The sequence below is a fragment of the Lissotriton helveticus genome, chromosome 6 (assembly GCF_964261635.1).
Source record: "Lissotriton helveticus chromosome 6, aLisHel1.1, whole genome shotgun sequence".
Lineage (NCBI taxonomy): Eukaryota > Metazoa > Chordata > Amphibia > Caudata > Salamandridae > Lissotriton > Lissotriton helveticus.
The window spans coordinates 2,088,304,808-2,088,317,654 of record NC_136067.1 but is presented as its reverse complement, the minus strand read 5'-3'; the positions used below and the strand labels follow the sequence as shown (position 1 = coordinate 2,088,317,654).

Genomic DNA, 12,847 nt, shown 5'->3' with positions numbered 1-12,847 from the left:
CATAGTCTAATCTAGTGATTCCAAGATGCACGTTATTGCATGCACACCGTTTCAAGATGGCCGCCCGCGATCAGACGTTCTTGACTGTTCTAACATGGCGGCTAAATGTACTAACTTGAATATACCTTCCTATACTATAATGGATCAGGCCACCACGCATTTGTCACGACATAGAAACATTTATTAGCCGTCAATTTTATTGATGAAATCGAGTAATTTCGATCCCTTGCTCTCCTCAAACAGGTCTTCAGTATTATTAACATTACTACACCATTATTCTCTTACTCTTACAAGATGGCGGTCGCAATTTGCCGACATCTTACAGCCTGCTCGCGTTTACCGCCGCTCAGGTGAATTTCATCTTTCAATTGAGAGAGGCATATATACGGGTCTAGCCATGGCCGGTTACCATCAGGCGTTATACATACTGAGGGGACGGTTCGTGTGGGCGGTTATCTCCCGCTTTTTCCATCTTCTTCGAGGTGAGTGCTTTTGGGTCTCTTCTTTTATCTTTTCCCCCCCTTTTTTGTTAAACACATATTTTTTAAATTCATATTTTCATAAAAAAAACGTATCTCCTGTAAGGTCTGCTATAGCTTGTCCCCTTAGGGTTTATCTCTTTATTTTGCTTGGGGTTTCGTTTTTTTCAACTCTCTTCCTTAGTTATAGGAATTGTAGGGCCATGACTTTTGCCATCAGGCTTAACCTCTTGGATTGAGGATAGTCATCATAGTTCCCCATGTCTTAAGACCAACAAGCAATACATGGACTCACTTTGTTTATTGGGTTTATATTTTTATATTTTTATGTTCACAGTATGTACAAATCTATGACCACATCGCTTCTTCTCTTGGATGTTTTTTTGATTTTCAGAACTAAGGAGGAAGAAATATGAATACTTTCATTTGAAGTCAGGATATCCGCTGTAAGGGGCTCTTGGCCATCTATAGGTATACTCTATTAATTATTGTTTCTCTTTTAAGCCTTACTACACAAACATGACTTGCAATAATGATTGTAGTCTTCCCTTTTCTTTTTTTTCGTTCATCTAGATTTTAATGTACAACGCTTTGTTGGTGCACTACATATTTATCGGATGAAATAATTGGATATTTAAACATCCTTCTGATAAACGCTGATAGTGTTCTTATAGGTAAGCAGGGTCTATATTTTTGTGCATTTTTAGCTTTGTCACTTCGCCCTTGCTTATCTCTTCTTACTCAGTCTATATTAGACAAGTGTGCATGAGCAACTTACTATCTTAAGATTAAAACTTCTTGAAAGGACTCGAGAAACTGGATTGTCTTGAATTATTATGTCTTTGACTTTTAGAACTAAGGAGGAAGAATCATGGATATTTGCTTTTGATGTCAGAATATCGGCTGTAAGGGGCTTTTGGCCATCCATAGGTATATTCTTTTTACATTTGTTGTTACCTTTCTTCTCCTAACTCTTATTATACATCATGAGGTGCAATAACTATTGTTGTCTTCTTTTTTTTTTCTCTCTTTATTTATTCAGATCTAGTGCACATCGTATTGTTGGTGCACCATATATTTATTCTGATGAGATAATTGGAGTTTAAACCATTTCCTCTGATTAACGTTGATAGCGTATCTATAGGTAAGCAGGGTTTACAATTCTCTGCACTTTGGCTTTGCCAATGCCTAGTTTTTCTAAGATAGTTTAAATTAGACAGTTGTGCCCGAGTCACCGATTATCTAAGTATATTCCCTAAAAAGGACCCTATACACCGGACTGTCCTGTTTAATTACAACAATATATTATAACCATGTTTTTGGCTTATCCCCCTTCATAGTACCTGTGCCAAGACTCCGCGCACACAAGAGACTTAGTGACCGATTTGCTTCATGAATATTCACGTGGATACTCACCATTGTGTAAGTGGTATATTGTCTCGTCTCTATTTTGGATCATCAATGCTGACTCTCTGAACATGATTCCTTTGCCGCGATAGTTTAGTTTACCTGCACAATTAGTTCCTTCCCCTGTTGTTTCATCACTCACATATGGGTCTTTCTTTCGCTTTTGTTTATTTATCATTTTTTAATCCTTACAGTATTGAAAATAAAGATTGACAGAGCTGTCTGCAACCCAACTGATTCGACACCTTATCCTGGATATTGATTTATTTCTTGATAGGTGCACTTCCCTCATTTTGGGCCTTTTTGTCTTTAGGTACCAGGAGGTTCTCAAATTACTAGATTGTGTACCCCCCCAACACATATTAAGAGATGTTTTGTACCCATTCCACAACAAACTGCATACAATAATGCATGATTTATTGAAACTGTATGTTTTCACCCTTCAACGATGAGTTTCAAATAATTTTATAAAACTGAAATAATATATGTTTCCCCCTTTAGTTTATATAATGTTAACTTGGGGCATCATTCACTGGTTAAATTCCAGGAACGCAGCTATGTTTTGATACTTGTCTTGGAAAAGTAGATTCACTGTTTTTAATGCATGGGACTATTGTATACTCGGCTGGGTGTTGCAATGTTCCAGCTTTTAATTGTATGTGTATATCTTTTGTCTTTTGTAAACACAGCCCTGAAGAAGTCCCGGCAGGGACGAAACGCATCGGCTGTCCTATTCTCACTTTATTGAAAAATAAATCATCTAAACAAAACGGACTTTCTGGACATTCACATTTGTAAAATTTTCATTGATAACCTGTTCATTTCATGGTGCACCTGTGCTTGCAATTAACCCGTCAGACGCTTGATCTGCTCTGCGAACCTCAGATCTTCGTTGAACCAAATGCCCAGGTTCTTAACAGGGCCACCTTCAGAGAGGGGACGGGGAAAATCCGGAGGCCAAACCGATTCAGTGAATTGGCTTGGAAATTGACCGTATAGTAAAATCTCTGATTTTCCCTCATTACATTTGAGTTTGGAATGAGCTAACCAGGTAAAGACTGCTGCCAGGCATTTTTTGCTGCTTCTGTTTCTAGTGTCGAGTTGCCCCATGTAAACAGGAGCTGGGTGTCATCAGCGTAGGCCATAATTTTTGCACCCAGCTCCTCGGCCAGGTAGATCAGCGGGGTCATATAGATGTTAAAAAGAAGCGGGCTCAATGTAGAGCCCTGTGGGACCCCGGTCTGAACAAGCCTGGCCGAAGAAGAGTACGGGGGCATCCAGACTTGCTGATAGCGGGAGTCCAGAAAAGACTCCAACCAGGACCACACAGCCCCCATGATGCCTATCTCAGAGAGGCGAGCCAGGAGGAGTTGGTGAGGAACCGTATCAAAGGCGGCAGAGAGGTCCAATAAGATTAGCACCGCTCTGCCACCCTTGTCCGTGCACTCCCTAATGGCTTCCACCACCTCCACCAAGGCTGTCTCAGTGCTGAAGGAAGCCCTGAAGCCCGACTGGGCTGGATGAAGTGCACCAGACTCCTCTACAAAGGCGTTCAGCTGCCGGAAAACAACCTTTTCGCAGACTTTCGCCAGTGCCGGGAGCAAGGAGATGGGGCGGTAGTTGGCTGCTGTAGCGGGGTCTGCCGAGGGTTTCTTCAGGAGAGGCAAGAGTTTAGCTTGCTTCCACTGCTTAGGTACCACTGCCGATTGTAAAGACCAATTGATCAAAGTAGTGACCTCAAACCCTACACAGTCTGCTACTCCCGCCAGAACTCTTGCTGGACATGGGTCCGAGGGGGAGCCTGATTTTAAAGATTTCAGAAGTGTTAGGATGTCCAATTGATCTACCATAGTGAATTTGGCAAGGCAACTACTAGCAGGGGCACTAGATGCCAGCTCCAAGGGGAGTGAGGCAGCGTTACTCAAAGCTAATCCCTCTTCAATAAGCCTGATCTTATTGATAAAGAAGGAAGAAAGCTCCTCACACCATTCGGCAGAAACCGGGATCCTTTTATGCTCCGCTATAGGTGATAGAAAGCTTTGAACAATAGCAAAGATTTCCTTGTTGTTATTATCCGCTTTTAAGATCCTAGCCGCAAAGTAGGCACCTTTCGTAGTCTTGACTGCAGTGTAGTACTCTCTTTGGGCTGCACGAAGGTCTGCTTTAGTTTGCGGGGAGTATGCAACCCTCCAGAGCCGCTCAAATTTTTTGCAGGACCTTTTTTGTTCTTTTAATGCTGGCGTATACCAAGGTTGGGAAGGTAACACGCGTCGAGAAATATTCCGAGCCGGTTTGGAAATGGACTCAACCCCCCGACTGACCCAGATGTTAAAGAGATCCACTTGGCTCTCTAGGTTGATAGTCCGGACCATTTGGGAGTGCGTGAGAGCTTCCACCAGTCCAGGAATATTAATTTTTCGTGCTAAGGGGCATGACTGGGGGGGAAGATGGTGGAGTGGCAATGCCACATGCCAGGCGAAAATAATGACGGCATGGTCGGACCAGGTAACTGGCTGGGGATCATTGAGGACCAAGGCAAAGTTGGAGCAAACCAAGTCCAACACATGTCCATGAGAGTGCGTTGGTTTCGAAACCCACTGAGTTAGGTGCGTTATGGCCAAAAGGTCTTGAAGATCCAATGAGTCCGAGGAGCTAATGGAATCTAAATGAATGTTAAAATCTCCCGAAGACGGCTGTAATGCCAGAAACCGGTCCCCGGAAGCTTGTTTCCTTCCCAGTGTAAGAATTGGCTTTTGTAGTCTGGTCTGCCCTGTTCCCATGATGCACTGGGCCAGGGACAGACTAATTTGCATACAGCCAGGTTCTGAAACTGGGATGGTGCAATGAGCTAAAAAACGGTGTTGGATCTAGCCCTGATCTTTTGACTGGGTGAGAGTACTCTGCTTAATTCAGAGACTCTGTCCATCACCACCCCTTGTTGTAAATAATTTTGTCCACCCTAAGCGTGGAAGGGTATACTCAGATGTGAGTCCCTTGCTCATTGCACCATCAGGATTCAAGCAAGCCGGGCCGAAGACGGCTGTAATGCCAGAAACCGGTCCCCGGAAGCTTGTTTCCTTCCCAGTGTAAGAATTGGCTTTTGTAGTCTGGTCTGCCCTGTTCCCATGATGCACTGGGCCAGGGACAGACTAATTTGCATACAGCCAGGTTCTGAAACTGGGATGGTGCAATGAGCTAAAAAACGGTGTTGGATCTAGCCCTGATCTTTTGACTGGGTGAGAGTACTCTGCTTAATTCAGAGACTCTGTCCATCACCACCCCTTGTTGTAAATAATTTTGTCCACCCTAAGCGTGGAAGGGTATACTCAGATGTGAGTCCCTTGCTCATTGCACCATCAGGATTCAAGCAAGCCGGGCCGAAGACGGCTGTAATGCCAGAAACCGGTCCCCGGAAGCTTGTTTCCTTCCCAGTGTAAGAATTGGCTTTTGTAGTCTGGTCTGCCCTGTTCCCATGATGCACTGGGCCAGGGACAGACTAATTTGCATACAGCCAGGTTCTGAAACTGGGATGGTGCAATGAGCTAAAAAACGGTGTTGGATCTAGCCCTGATCTTTTGACTGGGTGAGAGTACTCTGCTTAATTCAGAGACTCTGTCCATCACCACCCCTTGTTGTAAATAACTTTGTCCACCCTAAGCGTGGAAGGGTATACTCAGATGTGAGTCCCTTGCTCATTGCACCATCAGGATTCAAGCAAGCCGGGCCGAAGACGGCTGTAATGCCAGAAACCGGTCCCCGGAAGCTTGTTTCCTTCCCAGTGTAAGAATTGGCTTTTGTAGTCTGGTCTGCCCTGTTCCCATGATGCACTGGGCCAGGGACAGGCTAATTTGCATACAGCCAGGTTCTGAAACTGGGATGGTGCAATGAGCTAAAAAACGGTGTTGGATCTAGCCCTGATCTTTTGACTGGGTGAGAGTACTCTGCTTAATTCAGAGACTCTGTCCATCACCACCCCTTGTTGTAAATAATTTTGTCCACCCTAAGCGTGGAAGGGTATACTCAGATGTGAGTCCCTTGCTCATTGCACCATCAGGATTCAAGCAAGCCGGGCCGAAGACGGCTGTAATGCCAGAAACCGGTCCCCGGAAGCTTGTTTCCTTCCCAGTGTAAGAATTGGCTTTTGTAGTATGGTCTGCCCTGTTCCCATGATGCACTGGGCCAGGGACAGACTAATTTGCATACAGCCAGGTTCTGAAACTGGGATGGTGCAATGAGCTAAAAAACGGTGTTGGATCTAGCCCTGATCTTTTGACTGGGTGAGAGTACTCTGCTTAATTCAGAGACTCTGTCCATCACCACCCCTTGTTGTAAATAATCTCTGAATATAACAGCAGTGCCGCCCCCTCTACCTGAGGAGCGATCGGCTCTAGCCAGGCGATAACCACGTGGGACTGCCAGTTCAACTACTGGGGCACATGAATCGCTTAGCCACGTTTCTGTGACGAACAGAATGTCTAGATTATTGTCTCTAATGAGCTCGAATACATTCTCAGCATGTTTCACCATAGAACGGGCATTGATGAGAGCTGCCTTGATTGGATGCGCACTCTGGTTTTTGGAAGATGCGTGTGATAGGTGTGAGGGAAGGTGAAAATTACAGACCTTGCAATCCCATATCGTGTCGGAGCTCGGCGAGCACCTCTGCAGCCCCGAATGAGAACCAGGGTTCAGGGAGATCAAGGTGTCACGACTGTAAAACAAGGGACTCAAGATGTCTGAAGGTGGCAGGGCAGCCGGACAGCCACTGGGCACGGGCCAGGCGCGGACGGGCGCAGACGGGCTTACCTTAGGCGCACCTTCGGCGCGCATTCGGCGCGCCCGCTGCGCCCGCCCGCTGCGCCCGCCCGCTGCGCCCGCCCGCTGTGCCCGCCCGCTGCGCCCCCACCAGCACATGAGGATAAATAGGGAAAATAAGGGTAGCGGGAGGCGCGGGCACCTGTCTCCGCCCTCCGGCTTGCTGGAATGTCCCTGATTGGTCCGCCTACCTCCCCATGAGCTCTCCACTCAATCGGCACCCAGCCGTGGTGGAACGAAGCTCGGGATTCGGCGACCAAAGTAAGTGGTGAATCAGAGGAGCAGCCTAACTCGCTGACTTCCTCGTGGATGTGAGCCAGTAAGCAGCGTGTGAGACAAGAAACACAATAATAATCTAAAAATAGGAGGAGCAGCCTAACTCGCTGTCGTCCTCTGTGCAATTTGAGAATCGCAAAACGCGTTTTTGATACTTATGGCCCTTACTCTCTTATACAATCACTGACACAAGCACACACTCATCCATACAGCCACTCTCACAATCACTCACTCTCACATATAGTAGCTTATGTATTCCAACACTAACATATACTGCGTTTCACATATGTAATTACTCACATATGTACAACTGAGACATCTATTCACTCACCAACACATCCATACACACACTCACCTATCCATATAGCCCCTTGCAGTTGCACTCTTAAACCCATAAACCCAGTAACTCACCCACTCACACATCCATTCAGGGAGTCATACACACCCCATCCACCCACACAGACACTCAGGCACCCATACAGGTACTCAGACAACCAATCAATAACTCATATAGACACTCGTGTAGCTCCTCACCAACCCATGCAGCCGCTTACACACCAACTGACAGACTAATACAGATATTCACACAGATTAGTCACTAAACCATATATTCAGTAAAACACGTTTAATCACTCCCTTATACAGTCAGCCACGCACCTACTAAATCATCCATTCCGACACTCATACACCCACTCATTCTTCCATACACCTTGGTGTGTATATATATATATTCACTGAAAAAACCATAGGTTATAGACCATATATAGTTAGGAATTAGCATTTAAAAAACCTTATTTTACTCACACAAAACCATGGAAATTCCATATATAGTTAGTTGTACTAACTATATATCGCGCACCCGCAATCCACTGCTGATCATGTCACATATTACATCATTCATGACATGGTCAGTGACATCACTGATGACATCACTGATGACATCTCAAATGACATCACTGATGACATCACTGATGACAACATCCAGTGACTGAATGTTTCTGTAAAGTTAAAATATGTCTTACATATTTAAGAATGAGTGGATGTATAAGTGTCTGGATGAAGGATTTAGTAGGTGCATGACTGACTGTATGAGTGAGTGGTTAAATGTGTCTCACTGAGTGCATGGGTTAGTGACTAAACTGTCTTAATTTGTGCATCATTATGTCTGTTGTTCTGTAAACTGCTGCATGTGTTGATCAGTAGCTATATGAGTAACTATATGGGTTATTGATTGGTTGCCCAAGCATTTGTATGGGAGACTGAGTGTGTATGTGGGTGGCTGGGAGGTGTATGACTCTGTGCATAGATGTATGGGTTCAAAAGTGCATGTGGAAACAGCTGTATGGGCGGTTGACTGTGTGCATGACTGTATTGGTGAGTGAATAGATATCTCAGTGCTACATGTCAAAGTAAGTACATATGTAAAATACAGTACATGTGAGAGTTGACATATATAAATAACTGTGCATAAGAGCCAGTGAATGTGTGAGTGGCTGTATGGATCATTGTGCACTTGTATCCAGGATTGTATAAGTGAGTAAATATGTTTGAATAAGTAAGGTGTGTATAACTGTATAGTTGTGAAAATGGAGGTGTGATTGATTCTTTGCATGACTGACTAGGTGTGTAAGTAACTCCATGGATGAGTGACAGTCTGTGAGTGTCTGTTTACACTGAGTGTATCTAAGGTTATATTACAGTCTGAAGAGGTTCATCGTATTATCACATGAATGATGTCATCAGTGATGTGATCAGTAATGTCAAATGAGATGTCATCAGTGATGTCATCAGTGATGTCATTTGAGATGTCATCAGTGATGTCATCAGTGATGTCATTTGAGATGTCATCAGTGATGTCATCAGTGATGTCACTGACCATGTCATGAATGATGTAATATGTGACATGATCAGCAGTGGATTGCGGGTGCGCGATATATAGTTAGTACAACTAACTATATATGGAATTTCCATGGTTTTGTGTGAGTAAAATAAGGTTTTTTAAATGCTAATTCCTAACTATATATGGTCTATAACCTATGGTTTTTTCAGTGAATTTCCAAGGTTTTGTAAATGCTAATTCCTAACTATATATGGTCTATAACCTATGGTTTTTTCAATTAATTTCATTGGTTTTTTAAAAGCTAATATCTATAGCTGTAAAATTTATTCTTCTTTAAATCCAAAAATATATTTTATATGTTTATTAAAACATCTTTTTAATATTTTTTTTGTTTCGCTCCCGGTCCGCGAACCGGGAAGCTTCCCGTTAGCTCAATTTGATTCCGCGATCCGGTCCGCGAACCGGTAAGAAATCAACATAGTGACGGTATCGCGTTGCCGCGTAATGCGTCTTATGACGTACTGCGTTAGCGCACCCGGAAGTGCCCCGGGGCGCGGACCGAGGCGCGAAACGCAACTCCCCGGAAGCGATCCGCGGCGCGAAAGCGCGACGTATCGCGTTGCCGCGAAATGCGTCTTGTGACGTATCGCGTTAGCGCACCCGGAAGTGTCCCGGGGCGCGGACCGAGGCGCGAAGCGCAGCGAACCGGAAGCTAACCGGGGAGCGTTCCGCAGCGCGTAACATGAGCGTTAGAGGTCATGTGACTTGTTAATAAAACTTTTCATTGGTTCATTTCACTTTTAGTTTCATAATTATGGAAGGCTAGGTCAGGTGACCTAAAAATAACACTTTTCATTGGTTGAGAAGTATTGTTTTTTCCAAATGATGAAAACCCCTCCTTCTTTCCTCACTCTGACTTTCATTATTGTGAGAGGAAGACCTATTTTGCTTCTTGGAAGACCTATTTTGGTTGTGTGAAAATGGCTTCATTGATTGCTGCAGCTGGTGCACCCCCACCACCACCTCCACCTCCTCATGGGAAGAGAGGACCACCTCCCCAGGTGGTTACCAACACTGAGGAGGAAGATGAAGAAATGGATGAGGAGGGAGAACAACCACAAATCCTGGAAGAGTTGCCCCGGGTTTCAAGAAAGAAAGCCAGTTTCATCTGGCAGTTTTTTTCCATCCCTCCTGGCCAAAAAAAGGTCAATGCCAGGTACGCAACATGCCTCATATGCAAGGAACAATTGTCCAGGGGGACGGACAAAAAATACAGTTATGGTAATCACACCATGCATAGGCACATGACGAGGAAACATCCCCTAAATTACAGCCGGGCGGAATTAAGGGATATGATGGACAATCCTAGACCAACTCCTGTGGCGAGACCAACAACATCGGTTTCTTTAACACCAGAGGAGGCACGGGAAACTGTGCCAAATATCCAACCAAATTTTGGGCATATGATACATTTATGTATGCGCTGTCGTGCATTATTAGCTTGTGGCAACATGAGCATCAATGCACTCAACCTTGCATATGAACACCATGATTGCCCTAACCGCCCCCAGTAATTTTTTTTTGCTCCTGTTGAGCCCTTTTCAACGCCTGTTTTTTGTTGTTTCCCCCCCCCAAAAAAAACCAAAAAAAATATACAATCGTTCAAAAAATACAAAAAAAACAAAAAATGTTCAAAAAATACAAAAAAAATATAAAACAAAAATATAAAAAAAAAAGTTCTTTTCAGAACTACCTTCCCTTTCAAAAAAAATTGATACAATGTTTAGCACTCTGGCAAACTCTATTTCTTTTGGTTCGCTCCCGGGTTAGCTTCCCGGTACGCGGACCGGGAGCTAACCAAAAATTTTTTTTTTTTTTATAAAAAGTGTAAGTATAAGGAAAGTAAACAGAGAGTGATGTTAAAAGAAAGACAGCTATAGGGAGTAAAGAAGAGATACTGTTTAATAGATCTATTTACCGAAGAAAAGACAGAAGAGGGTATAATTGTGAAAAACAAAATAGATAACGAAGTGAAAGAAAAACAAGCATTGGCATAGCCAATAGGTCTCGCCTTTGGGACCTTCTAAGTATTTAGTTATGCAGCATAATATCCTTGGTGCAGCAACATCAACTGTTGCATGGCTAAACACGTATAAGGTCCCAAAGGTGAGACCTATTGTCTATGCCAATGCTTGTTTCTTAAGTAGAATTGCAATACGTCTGACTCTTCCATGTGAAAAGATCTTATCTTGTGCTCTAAAGATTGCTAAAGTCTCGACAGAGAACAAGCTAGGCTGTAAGTAGGGTAAATTGCGCTTGGTGATCTGTTTGAGGGAGCGTCTGCTTTGCCTGGTGTCTTTGGAGAGCAATTTTGATTGTTATACTGGACAATATAGCCCTAATGTAAATAACATAGGGGCATATTATCAACATAGGCAATAAAAGTTTTGCAGCTTTTATCGGCAGAAATGTGTCGCTAAAGCTGCTTTTGCGGCAGAAAACTGCCGCTAAAGCCGCTTTTGCACCAGTTTTCTGCCAATAAAAAGAGCAATAATTTTATTGGCTGTATTCATAATATGCCACTTAGTGTGCTTCAACTACACAGAGAAAGCATTATGAACAAATAGTGATACAGTGATCAGTCAAAGACACTAAGAGTAATAGAGATGGAGTGAGTGAACAAGAGTGAGGAACTATGAGAAGAGATGGTCTGAGAAAAAGAGTGGACGGAGTTGAGTAAGTAGGTAATAGAGAAAGGAATGAGGGAAGTAGCAAAGGCAGGAAACTGAGGATTAAAGAAATGAAGCAGTGGAACTAATAGTAGTTCAATGTGATAGAAATGTAACGAAAAGAGTACAAAATATTTACCTTATAATTGTCGTTAAATTACTCACTTTTTGTTTTTATACTTTCAATCTGTGAAAGAGAGAACAAACATTAGAAAAATATAAAAACATGTATTAAAAAATTACAAAAGACAAGGGCAAAGATTGAAGGACAAACAGTTTTTCAACAACTTTGACACTTACAGAAGCTACACAGTCCTAAAGATATACATTTTAAACTAACACTATCTTGATGCAGATGAAGTGAGGCCTATCTTAAAACATGGTGCATATTTTGCATTGCTGTTGTTTCAGAAAAGTGTTGCAAGACACTAAAATTTTAAATAATTGCTTCAGGATGCCAATAAGATGTCTACTATCCAGAGTTTTGTTTCAGGTGAGGCCTACTCAGGGTTGCAGATAAAATTTCGAGTTGTTGAAGAGAATAGAGGACATAATACATGTGAAGGTCTACCAATGAAGTGAGTCATGTCCACTGCAATCTTCAACAAAGTCCAAACCTCCTATGTTTCCCTGGACAGACCTAAACTTGATCTGCACAATGTGATTCGTAATGATAGGAAACACAGGTGATGTAATTGAAATACATGCAATTTATTTTGCTCATTTCACAATCACATCACTTGTGTTTCCTTTGCTTAGGTATCTCATTGTGCAGATGTAGTGTAGCATATGAAAGAATACGCAGAAGTGCAGCACTGCATGCAACAACTTTGACACTTACAGAAGCCTCACCTTCTCCATGCCTCCTACACAGTTCTACATATACATCATAAATGCAAACAGTACAGAATTAATTATACATGTTAAATGGTTTATTTTTGCTGTTCTCAGAATGTATCAAAATTCACTAAAAACACTGACTTGAAGGTATTCATCATGTAACAGCGGGGAAAAAAAAACACAATCAAAATGATTGTGTTTAAAAAACCCATACAACATCAGAAATCAAAAATCAGAACTCCTTAAAGTTAACTTACTTTCCATGACGTCCAAGGATGTCCTATGAACAGCTTACACTCTTTTGTGCTGTTATTACTTTCAGCCCGCCACTTTCTGAAAGAAAATCTCCATCGTTTTTAAAAACATGTTACATACAATAAATGACTTCTTGCTCTCTACCACAAGATTCCACAAGGCCAAATCTTGTCAGAGCCATGTATAACTCTTGGATTTCTTGTTAG

General features: G+C 42.8%; 1 long non-coding RNA gene across 3 annotated transcripts in view; it reads left to right on the top strand.

Annotated features, from left to right (window-relative positions):
• Window positions 1-12,847, top strand: part of LOC144762056 (uncharacterized) — a 100,114-nt gene that overhangs the window by 57,765 nt on the left and 29,502 nt on the right. The window contains exon 3 of one of the 3 annotated variants that reach the window (XR_013596031.1): window positions 2,576-2,656. The exons of 1 other annotated variant lie outside the window; for it this stretch is intronic. This is a non-coding gene — a long non-coding RNA (uncharacterized LOC144762056). Of the gene's footprint in view, window positions 1-2,080; window positions 2,160-2,575; window positions 2,657-12,847 lie in introns of those variants that run through there. One more of the 3 variants, XR_013596030.1, reaches the window with a different exon arrangement.